At 47.4% G+C, this 12682-nt stretch overlaps 1 non-coding gene across 1 annotated transcript; it reads right to left on the bottom strand.

The window, feature by feature from the left end:
* Positions 1–10097: 10097 nt before the first annotated feature.
* On the bottom strand, positions 10098–10204 carry LOC130474041 (U6 spliceosomal RNA). The gene has a single exon (XR_008933192.1). It is a non-coding gene; the product is annotated as a U6 spliceosomal RNA (small nuclear RNA).
* Positions 10205–12682: the final 2478 nt, after the last annotated feature.

The following is a 12682-nucleotide window of genomic DNA, read 5'->3' as shown; positions in this document are numbered from 1 at the left end:
AGAAAGGGCCACGAGAGCCGAGCACTGATGCAACCTTCCTGCCCTTCCTAAGATGGGTGCCACCTTAGAAGAGGTATCCCCCCCACAACTGAGTATGTTTAGCCTGGAGAGGAGAAGACTGAGAGGGGATGTGATAACCATCTCCAAGTACCTCAAGGGCTGTCATAGAGAGGATGGTGCCGAGTTGTTTTCTGTTGCCCCAGAAGGTTGGACCAGAACCAACGGGTCGAAATTGAATCAAAAGCGTTTCCTTCTAAACATTACAAAGAATTTTCTAACAGAGTGGTTCCTCAGTGGAACAGGCTTCCTTGGGAGGTGGTGAGCTCTCCTTCCCTGGAGGTTTTTAAGAAGAGGTTGGATGGCCATCTGTCAGCAATGCTGATTCTATGACCTTAGGCAGATGATGTGAGGGAGGGCATCTTGTCCATCTTCTGGGCATGGAGTAGGGGGTCACTGGGGGTGTGGGGGGAGAGGTAGTTGTGAATTTCCTGCATTGTGCAGGGGGTTGGACTAGATGACCCTGGTGGTCCCTTCCAACTCTATGATTCTATGAACAAAAACAAGCATATTCACTTGATGGAGGTACATTGCATGAACATTACCTCCAACAAGCCAAGAAGAGCCTCCACAGACAGAGGCAACATTCCTCTGCATATCAGAAGGCTGCTTAGTTCACATCCTGCTTGTAAGTTTCCCAGAGCGGGTGTATCAAAATCATTACGAGGACTGGATATGACATAAATGTGACTTGGTCGGGCCGGGCTATGCTTTGCCAGCCCAGATTGAGAGTGGGGAAGGGGTATGGCTACCTCAGCCGGCTCGCGGGCCGTTTAAGAGCTCTCAAGGGGCCGGATTTGGCCCGTGGGCCTTACATTTGACACCCCTGTCCTAGAGGCTCCTGAGTGGAAAGAAGGGATTGGATCAGATGGTCCTTTTAGTCCACTCCAACCAGGAAGGGTCTTCTTTCCCAGCTCTGCAGCACCTCAGAGCTTTGGGGCTTTCTGTCCCGAGTCCGCAGCGTGGACTGTTCTTCTGCTACACCAGATCAGTCTGCCGAGCCTCCTCTTCGGGGCTGCGGGCTTCCCAGTTTGGGCCTGGGGCTTCCGGTGTTTCTGCGAGTAGCCCATTGGAAGCCCTGGGAGACAGTTCCATTTGTCCCTGTGTGGGAAAAGAGAAATCGGAGGCGGGTGTTCACGAGGTGAACTGAGGGGAGACATGACAGAGGTCTATAAAATGATGCATGGTTTGGAGAGAGCAGACAGGGAGAAGCTGTTCTCCCTCTCCCATAATACTAGAACGCGGGGTCATCCGTTGAAGCTGGAGGGTGAGAGATTCAAAACAGATAAAAGGAAGTATTTTTTCACACAATGCATAGTTCAATTGTGGAACTCCCTGCCCCAGGACGTGGTGATGGCTGCCAGCTTGGAGGGCTTTAAGAGGGGAGTGGACATAGTCATGGAGGAGAGGGGTATTCATGGCTGTGAGTTAGAATGGATACTAGTCATGTATTCTCTCTAGTATCAGAGGAGCATGCCTATTATGTGAGGTGCTGCTGAACACAGGCAGGGCAATGCTGCTGCAGTCGTCTTGCTTGTGGGCTTCCTAGAGGCCCCTGGTTGGCCACTGTGTGAACAGACTGCTGGACTTGATGGGCCTTGGCCTGATCCAGCAGGGCCTTTCTTATGTTCTTATGTAGGTGTCACTCTGCCCCATGATCCGTGGTCTGGTCTCCCATATGCAGGCTAGACTTTCCACTAAGAAACTGTGGAGTTCTGGTTCTCAAAAAAGCTTTTCAGGAGCTTTTCACTTACTGTTCAGAAGTAGGTGGTAGACATCTTTCTTTCTCCCCCCAACCTCTGTTCTTAGACAGAGGACCTGAACAATAAAACCATAAAACTTAAATAAGTCCCATCTCTAAAAACACCTCCCTTCGTCTCTTCTCTGCAGCCTCCAAAAAACGAGCGACAAAATAAGTACGCCGAGCGTCATAAGTGTCCTCTAAGAGGAACTGAACCCTTTGCTCCAAAGTTGCTTAAGGAAACACAGACCATTTGTTAAAACATGGTATAATCCATTTTAGCCTAATTTGGTATATGTAAGGGCAATGAAACTAATAGACTTAAATAAGTCTATTAGTTTCATTGCCCTTACATATACCAAATTAGGCTAAATTTTTAAATTTTATGGTTTTATTGTTCAAGACCTCAGTCTGAGAACAGGGGGAAAGAAAGAGAGTAAAGGCAATGCAAAAAGATATGTACCAAGGAGTCCATTGACTGAAGAGGTAAGGGCCCCGGGTCCCTCTTTGCCACCAGCAGGGGGCATTGAAGTCCCTCCCCAAACCCCCCCTCCCCCGCTCCTCAGGTTCCACCCCAAAAACCTCCCACTGGTGGCAAAGAGGGACCTGGCAACCCTACATGGCAGGGATGGGCAGCTAGTGACTGGTAGGAGAACGGAGAGGGTTCAGGCAACTTGTGAGCAAATTTAGGCAGGGCCAAGCTCCTTGAAAGAATTCTCCCAGAGGTGACACAGCTCGACTAAATTTTCCAGGCCAAACAATCGGGGATCCGAGTGAGACTTTGATAGGGGATTCCTTACCCATCATCGGAGTCCAAGCTCTGCGCCAGCAGCTCCTCGCGCAACGAACGCAGCACCTGCATGATCAGCAAATGATCCTTGCTGGTTGTGGTCTCCTGAAGCCTTTGGAGGAGCAGCTGCGTTGGAAGCTGGAAATCTGGGGAGGGGGGTGCGGGCTGGAGGGAGAACGGAGAACGAAAAGAGGGTAGAGGTTGCTGTCCGTTCGTTTCGGCGGAGGGGCTTCCCACATCGCTGGTGATTTGGCATAAGGCGTTTTTCCATGTCGATGCACCTTGTAGTTCACATTGTATCTTGTGCACCAGCACGTGAAAAAGGCGAATGTGCTGGATTGGACCAGTGGTTAGGGTTGCCAACCTCCAGGTGGTGGCTAGGTATCTCCTGGGATTACAACTGATCTCCAGGCGACAGAGATCAGTTCCCCTGGAGAAAAATGGTGGACTTTGGAAGGTGGACGCTATGCTTTGGAAGGTGGGCTCTATGGTATTATACCCCACTGAAGTCCCTCCCCAAACCCCGCCCTCCTCAGGTGCCACCCCCGAAATCTCCAGGGATTTCCCATCCCGGAGCCGGCAACCCTACCTGTGGTCCCTCTGGTCTACCATCCTGTTTCCCAAAATGGCCACTAGTCAACAAGCAGGACGACCAACCAGATGGGACACGGAAGGCCACCTCTTCCTTTTGTTGCCCCTCAGCAACTGGCATGCAGAGATAAACTGCCTCAGAACATGGAAGTTCCATTTAATGATAGCCATTTAGGGGGGTTTTTTGCCACGATTTTGCCTCATTTCCTTTTTAAAGCCATCTAAGCGAGCTGCCATCTCTACATCCCTTAGCAGTGAGGTCCACAAGTTAATTACATGTAGGGTTGCCAACCTCCAGGTGGTGGCTGGAGATCTCCTGCTTTCCCAGCTGATCTCCAGGCGACAGAGATCAGTTCACCTGGAGAAAAAGGCCGCTTTGGAAGGTGGACATTATACCCCATTAAAGTAACTCCCCTCCCTAAGCCCCCCCCTCCTCAGGCTCCACCCTCAAAATCTCCAGCTATTTCCCAACCCAGAGCTGGCAACCCTAATTACATGTGAAGACGCAACTAATTTGTGGAACTCTCTGCAGAAGGACGGTGTATAGGGGTGCCAGCTCTGGGTGGGGAAATGCCTGGAGATTTTGGGGGAGGAGCCTGAGGAAGAGAGGGGAGGGACATCAATGCCATAGACATCATGGACATCAATGCCATAGGGACACTGGAGAGGGGAGGGACATCAATGCCATAGAGTCCAATTGTCAAAGCGCCCATTTTCTCCAGGGGAACTATTCTCTGTCACCTGGAGATCAGTTGTAATAGCAGGAAATCTCCAGCCACCACCTGGAGGTTGGCAACCCTAATGTTGTACCAGATCTGTAATGCTGTATTCACAGACACACTGGAGGGGAAACAAAAACATTCCCTGCATAATTTATAGAGAATCCGCACTGAGAAACATCTCTTTCCTCTCCTGTAATCCACTGCTTAAAGCTTACTGCACCTACTGGTAGTCAAAACAAGAAAAATCAGTGTTCAAACTGTAACTATAACCAAAAAATAACACTAGGCTATTGTAATATTATATACTATGTTCACTACGAATGTCTATCAAACATGACAGAAATATATAGAAACTAAAGTATTCATACAATATTTTATAAGCAATTGCACCGAACCCAACCTTCCAACAGAGGTAAAGGCAAACCCGAGAGTTCGACTGGCAAGTCAGCAAGGTTCAACAGGTAAATCAAAAAGTCTGTACCTTTAAAGAACCAAGTGGAGGAAGATATATCACTTGGTTCTTTAAAGATACACTTTTTGATTTACCTGTTGAATAGGGTTGCCAACCTCCAGGTAATAGCAGATCTCCTGCTATGACAACTGATCTCCAGCCGATAGAGATCAGTTCCCCTGGAGAAAAGGGCCGCTTTGGCAATTGGACTCTATGGCATTGAAGTCCCTCCCCAAACCCCGCCCTCCTCAGGCTCCACCCAAAAAACCTCCCGCCGATGGCAAACAGGGACCTGGCAACCCTACTGATGAACCGTGTTGATTTACCTGTCGAACTCTCAGGTTAACCTCCATTGGAAGGTCGGGTTCTGTGCAATTGCTTACAAAATATTGTATGAATTCTTTAGTTTCTATACATTACTGTCATGTTTCATAGAAATTCGTAGTGAACATAGTATATAATATGGCACTGGTGGTCAAAACATACCCTGACTAGGTCTCCTGCGCTGTTTGTCTCTGGGAGGCCCTGCTGTTGTGGGGTTGTCTCGAGGAACAACGTGGGGGTTTTCAGGTGTGGCTCAGAAGGTTGAGCAACCGGCGAGTTGTTTCTCCGGAGCAGCGCTGGCTCATCAGGCGGCGACAAGATCCCTTTCGGGGTCCTGCCAGTCTTGACAGTGGGGCCGAAATCTTTCCCCCCGTCCACTGAAAGAGGCACCGGAATACCCTGGTCGGTTTGTCCGTCTTCAGAATCGGCGGAGGTTGTTTCCGTTTCGTGGCCGTCACTGCCGGGGTCTCCGGCACTTGAGGAAGAGCAGCCATCGTTTGGGAGCTCTGTCTCTCCCGCTTCCTCGGAAGGATCCGGAATGTCACCACTCGGATCTCCCGGGTCCGAAGGAGGCCGTGCATCAATTTGTAGGCCCCTGTCCGCAGGTCCCTCTTCGGAGGGGTCCATGACGTTCTCCAGGATGGATCTGAGGTCAACCAGAATCCTTTTGACCTTGTGCTTTTCTTGAGAGGCTGGATTTCCTGGAGGGGGTGGTGAATTCAGAGGATGGGATGGTGGTGGAGGAGGATCTTTGAAAGTTTTTTCTGCCTCCTCGCCTGGAACAGAATCTAAGTGGAGATGCAATGGTTTCATTTGCCAGTCCTTCCTGCCCAGTTGGTAACCACTTCCATTGGGGTGGAGATCAGAAGTCCCTGCTGCAGATGTGTTACATTTCGCTGCCTTCTTTGGAACTAGAATAAAACAGCATTGTTGAGTAACCCATTTATTTGTTTTTTAAAACACATTTATCAGCTGCCTTTCTTATTTATGGAGCTCAAGGTGGCTTGCAATGAAAATAAAATACGTAAAATAGATGACGTAAAAACACATCAAGCTATTTAGGACTGCTTTAATCAAATGCTGGAAGAAGAAGAAGAGGAAGAAGAAGAAGAGGAAGAAGAGGAGGAGGAGTTGGTTTTTATATGCTGACTTTCTCTACCACTTAAGGGAGACTCGAACAGGCTTACAATCACCTTCCCTTCCCCTCCCCACAACAGACACCCTGTGAGGTAGGTGGGGCTGAGAGAGCTCTAAGAGAGCTGTGATTAGCCTAAGGTCACCCAGCTGGCTTCATGTGGAGGAGTTGGGGAAACAAATCCAGTTCACCAGATTAGCCTCCGCCACTCATGTGGAGGAGTGGGGATTCAAACCCGGTTCTCCACATCAGACTCCACCGCTCCAAACCACTGCTCTTAACCACTACTCCACACTGGCTCTCACGTGCTGAGGATGATTGCGTTGGGTCGGATCCAGCGTTTACGCAAAGCAGTTCACAAGACTGTATTGGGAATGCCCTTTGGGGAGGATAGAACTGTGGAGACAACTCAGACCCTACCTTTGGTTTGGGGCTTGAGGGTGGGGATACGGAAGATGAGGTCAGTCCAGACGATGTGGTCCCGCTTCTGGCTACTCAAAGTGGCAGGCATCAGCACTGGCGTTTTTCAGAGGGATATGCCCTCTGGCTGGAAGGATAGCGGGAGAAAACACTCTGGAGGAAAGGAAGAAAGATCAAGGGGTCACGTGAACAAGGGGAGGCAAGAAAGGAGAAAAACACTCCCCCCCCCCAATTTCCAAATTTTGCAACCCAGGAAGGATGTAGGGATGCCAGCCTCCAGGTGAGACCTGGTGATGCCTCAGAATTACAGCTAATTTCCAGACTACAGAGATCAGTTCCCCTGGAGAAAATGGCTGCTTTGGAGGGTGGACTCTATGGCGTTGTACCCCACTGAGGTCCCTGTCCTCCCCAGGCCCCACCCCCAAATCTCCAGGAGTTTCCCAACCTGGATCTGGCAAGCCTACCCCCTATCCCTCACCTGTGGCCAGGAATGGGGTTGCCAGGACCCTCTTCACCACTGGCAGGAGATTTTTGGGGCGGGGCCTGAGGAGGGTGGGGTTTGGGAAGGGGAGGGACTTCAATGCCATAGAGTCCAATTGCCAAAGCGGCCACTTTCTCCAGGGGAACTGACCTCTATCGGCTGGAGATCAGTTGTAATAGCAGGAGATCTCCAGCTAGTACCTGGAGGTTGGCAACCCTAGGCCAGGAAAGACCTGGCAACCCTAAGGCAGCCCTAACTCCTTTGTGTGGTTAGTTGTAGCCTGATAGGGGTAGGTGTGGTGCTCAGAACTCCCAGCTGAACTCTTGCAAGGCTTACGAAAGTGGTGCGAGCGGTAAGGGAGCAGCTGAGCTCTTGCTAAGCTTCTCCGCAGAGCCGACGACCACCGTTTAATCGAGCTCATCACAGAAACAGAAACACATCTGGTGGGAAACGGGTCTAGCAAAAAAGCAGACCGCTAGGCTCAGATCTTAAAAGCACAAGGCGGTAAAGTGGGGATCTACCTACCGGGGAGAGTCCTGGCCGCTGTACTGCGAGACAGCCTGCGTGATCCACTGGATTCTGACTCGTACTCTAGATTTCCTGCGATCCTCAACCTCGCTCGGCAGGTTTCTCCAGCGTGCTTTGCGAGATGTCGTCCCTCTCTTTGCTGGTCCCTTGCTGTGTTCGTACACGCCAGTAACCAAGCAATGGAGTCCACAAAGGGTTCCAAACAACCCAAGGGGTAAACCACAAGAAGGATTAAAAAGAAAAATTCCAATAAAGGCCTGCATAAGGTGGGTGGAGAGACGGCAACCTGTTCTTAAGGTGGACTAATCTTTGTCAAGCATTACGAGACCAATGTGGTGATTCCCTGGCAATGAACTTAGCAATAGTTAGAGGTTTGCCTGGACTATCCGAGCTTTACCTTTTTCACGCAGGCCTGAAGAGTGGAGAAATTCCAGTCTGATCCTCCCCAAAACGTGCCTCAAGCAAGAATATTAAAGAGGGACATGAGGGGTTTTCGAAATTGCGCATAGTAGGAATAAAATGGCCTTGACCTGAATGGCCCAGAATGGCCTGATCTTGTCAGACATTGAAACCTAAGCAGGGTCAACCTTAGGGTTGCCAACCTCCAGGTAGTAGCTGGAGATCTCCTGCTATTACAACTGGTCACCAGCTGATAGAGATCAGTTCCCCTGGAGAAAATGGCCGCTTTGGCAATTGGACTCTATGGCAGTGAAGTCCCTCCCCTCCCCAAACCCCACCCCAAAAACCTCCCGCCGGTAGTAAAGAGGGACCTGGAAACCCTAGTCAGGCTTGGTTAGTACTTGGATGAGGGGCCACCAAGAAAGTCCGGGGATGCTACATAGCAGCCAACCACCTGTTTATTTCTTGTCTTGAACATAAGAACATAAGGAAAGCCCTGCTGGATCAGGCCAAGGCCCATCAAGTCCAGCAGTCTGTTCACACAGTGGCCAACCAGGTGCCTCCAGGAAGCCCCCGAACAAGACGACTGCAGCAGCAGCATTATCCTGCCTGTGTTCCACATCACCTAATATTACAGGCATGCTGCAAATGTAGGAATATAATCAGTGTATGATTAACTTACCAAAATGCTGATTTATTTAATAAGCATTTCAGAAGTAAATAATAATTACACTTCACTGGGTCGCCATAAATTGGCTGCGACTTGACGAGAGACCGTCAAGTAAATCCATGGTCTCTATGCAGAGCAGGGTTGCCAACCTCCAGGTCTCTATGCAGAGCAGGGTTGCCAACCTCCAGGTACTAAGCACAGGAGCGACTCAACAATGTAGTTACAAAATGCAAAAAGATTCTATTGGGAAAGTTACACATAGTAAGCAACAACAATGCAAAAACAATGGGTCTAACAAGATCCGATATCTATAATAGTAAAGTCCAATAGTCACTGAAGTAAGATAGTTCAGTGACTATTGGACTTTACTATTATAGATATAGGATCTTGTTAGACCCATTGTTTTGCATTGTTGTTGCTTACTATGTGTAACTTTCCCAATAGAATCTTTTTGCATTTTGTAACTACATTGTTGTGTCGCTCCTGTGCTTATTTCCTAACTATATAGCATCAGTACAGTGGTGTCTCTTTTTTCTATTAACCTCCAGGTACTAGCTGGAGATCTCCTGCTATTACAACTGATCTCCAGCTGATGGAGATCAGTTCACCTGGAGAAAATGGCTGCTTTGGCAATTGGACTCTATGACTAGGGTTTCCACGTCCTTCTTTTTGTTTGATAGACCACCTGGGAGTTGGCAACCCCATTTCTAAAAGTACTTGGCAGGCGACAGGAAATGCGTCAGCAGCACCATGTGTGTGTGTGTGGGTTCCCATTAATTTTGTTTACAGGATCCAGCATACACGGTTGCCAGCTCCAGCCTGTGGGATTCCTGGAGATTGGGGGGGGGCTTTGAAGTGGGGGATTTGGGGACGGATTTTACCAATAATCTATAGTGGGTAATTCCGGGAGATCTCCAGCCCCCACCTGGAGATTGGCAACCTGACTCTGTAGTCTGGGAGACCTGGTGGCCCCACCTAGAGCGTGACAGTCCTGTGTAGGAGGATCCGTATATACACCCAGACTTTGCCTTTCCCCAAAATTATATCACTATACAGCAATGTATTTAAAGCATTGTTGTGTGTATTTGTCTATTTCACAAAATTCTTTAAATTGATATATCAGATTGCAGCTATATAATAATGTGTTTAAAGCATTTCTTTGTGTATTTGTCTATTTCGCAAAATGCTTTAAACATATATATCAGATTGCAGCTATATAATAATGTGTTTAAAGCATTTTTGTGTGTATTTTTGTATTTCGCAAAATGCTTTAAACATATATCAGATTGCAACTATATAGCGATGTGTTTAAAACATCTTTGTGCGTATTTATCTATTTGGCAAAATGCTTTAAACTGATATATCAGATGGCAAGGATATAACTATATAGCAATGCTTTTAAAACATTTTTGTGCGTATTTGACTATTTCACAAAATGCTTTAAACATATATCAGATTGCAACTATATAGCGATGTGTTTAAAGCATTTTTTGTGCGTATTTATCTATTTCACAAAATGCTTCAAACTGATATATCAGATTGCAACTATATACAGCAATGTTTAAAGCAATTTTGTGTGCATTTGTCTATTCGGCAAAATGCTTTAAACGGATATATCAGGCTGCAAAACAAGTATCTCAATGCGTTGAAAACATTTGTCAGAAGACTTTTGTAGATGTTTTTTGCAGTACATGACATGTACACGCATCAAAACATTTTGAGCATTTTGCAAAACACGCTTGCGCACTCTCCCCTGCTGGGGAAAGGCTTGCTTGCTTGCAGAGGAGGCAAAATATGGAACGCTTCACGAATTTGCGTGTCATCCTTGCGCAGGGGCCATGCTAATCTTCTCTGTATCGTTCCAATTTTAGTATATGTGCTGCCGAAGCGAGCACAAACTGACCCTTTCTACCACGGCTATATAAACCCTCACTATTTCTAAGTAAACTAGGTTATAGTGAGGATTTGTGATATGCTTCTTCTTTAAAATTATTTTTTGCAGCCGTAATGTCGGAGACAATCATGACGGAGCTTTTTTTTCCCGGTGTGTTTGGTTTTTATTTGCAAGGTAAATTTGTAAAATTGTGGGACGCGGACGAGGGAAATTGAGTTTGCAGCGCTTGATGGGAAAAGGATCGCCGATCTGCATATGGAGTTAGGGGCGGAGCTTTAAGACCGGAAGTGGTCACTCCTGCACCCCTTCTCTTTCCCAAGTTGCTTTTGCGGTGCGTCAATTGAATGGGCTTAGCAGGAGACGCGGAAAGGTCGCAGAGATAACAGCCGAAGCCATTAGCCAAAGGGATGAATCAAAATGCTAGCAAAACAGAAGTCCAGCAGCACCTTAAAGACTCACGAAAGCTCAACGGTAGAATAAAAGCTGTGAGTCTTTTAAAGGCAGAAAATCAACAGGTGTAGACAAAGGGCAGACGTGGAGAAGAGTGAAAAAGCAAAGCTCAATCGGTTGGATTCCCCCTATTTTCCCCACCTTAAACAGACCAAAAAAAAAGCTTCCCTTGTAAAGTTCTTTTGCTACTTTCCCTCTAAACCTGAGTGGTCTTTGGAGGCGTTTTTTAAAATCCTCGACCTGATCATCATCATCATCGTTATTAATTAATAATATTACTAATTATTAATTACCAAATAAGTGCTTCCAATTTCTCCCCTTTGCTGTTTACTGTGTAGAAGAATGATAAATTAACAACTTGTAGTATCAATAACATGTAAATGAATAACTACGTAGAAGAATGATAATAACGTGTTAGAAATTAATTTAAGTTTTAAAGTTGATGATGGATGTACGCTTGTATGGTTACACTGAAGCTTGGGCACAGACATATTTCTTTTTCCGATTTCCCCCCATTCTTTCCCCCCTTGTTTTCTTTTCTGTGTCCTTAAAATAAAAATTATATATATATATATATATATATATATATATATATATATATATATATATATATATATATATATATATATATATATATATATATATATATATAAATAAATATGTATACACACACACATATATATCCTTAAAATAAGGGGAGGAATGGCTTTTAGTATATTTATTTATGGGGAGGAATGGCATTTAGTATATATAAAATAATTTTTATTTTAAGGCTATATATATATAGCCTGGAAGTAAAAATTATTTTATATATATGAAAAGAAATCCTCAACCGTACCCATTGAAATGGGAACCGGAAGTATAGTGTCGCTTGCCGAGCTGTTGACCGTATCCCTTTGGCAGAAGGGCATTTCTCCCCCCCTCTTCCCGCCACCCAGAATCCTTTTCGCCGGCCGCTTAGCTTCTCGGCGCTCTTCCCCCCTCCCCCCGTGCTGACGTCACCGAAGCGACCGGGCGAAGGGAAGAGGAGGGGCGGAGGAGGGAGAGGAAAATGGCGGCGGCCCTGGCGGACGCGAAGGGGGACTGAGCCGAGAGGCAGGAACGAGGAGGACGGGGCGCTCCCGGACCGCCCCCCATCTCCCTCTTGGGGGGGTCCGAGCGTGTGTAAGGGGGGCGGGAGAGAGAGAAAGGTGGCTTAGACCTTCCCCCCCCCTGCTTCTGAGGTCGCCATAGTCCCCACTCTCTTAGCCTGGGTCTTTAAACCCCTAAATCGGGGGCGGGGCGCGACCCCTTCATCCCCCCCCCCAACTAAAAGCCATTCCTCCCCTTTCTGAATTGAAAGGGACAGCTCGTTTTGGTTTGAGGGCCGCTGCTTCTTTTAAGGCTTTCCCCACATATCCCTTACTGGGCGTTTATACGAACCCCCCCCCCCTCGACTGGGGCCTTTTAAGGTAGGCGTTTTTGCACTTCGGTTCTTCTGGTGAAACTTCTCTCCCCTCCCCAAAATTGGGCCTTCCTGAAGTAGGCTTTTTCAACCCCCTCCCCCCCTCCTCAATTTCCTTTGGCAAAGCTTCTGTTCCTTCTCCGGCAATCCAATCCACACCTCCGTGGCTCAGCATTTCAGCCCCTTTAAAAGGCTGCAACTCCTGGCTCCCCCCCTGTGGGCTGAGAACTTTTCCAGTTCCTCTCACTTCTGTCCCCCCTTCCCAGTTCTCCTGATAAACCCTCTTCCTCCTCTTCTCCCCTAATCCACCTGCCCCAAGTTCTGCAGCTCTCATCTTTAAGGGTTTGTCATTCTAAGGCACCAGGCCTTTTCAAAAAACTGCTTAATTGTCTCTCCACCCCCTTCTCAAAATAACATTCTGGCCTCTTGAGAGATTGTCTCTCCTCCCCTTCCCTGTTATAAAGCTATTCACATTCATCTCTAGGCCATCTGTTAACCACTGCCCCATTCTCTTCCCTTTGGGGAAGCTCTCCCAGACTGTATCAGAAACTGCCATCCTTTTTTCCTGAATAACCCCCACTTATA

The sequence above is a fragment of the Euleptes europaea genome, chromosome 2, assembly GCF_029931775.1.
Source record: "Euleptes europaea isolate rEulEur1 chromosome 2, rEulEur1.hap1, whole genome shotgun sequence".
Lineage (NCBI taxonomy): Eukaryota > Metazoa > Chordata > Lepidosauria > Squamata > Sphaerodactylidae > Euleptes > Euleptes europaea.
The sequence above is the reverse complement of the archived record's forward strand: the minus strand, read 5'-3'. Positions and strand labels throughout refer to the sequence as shown.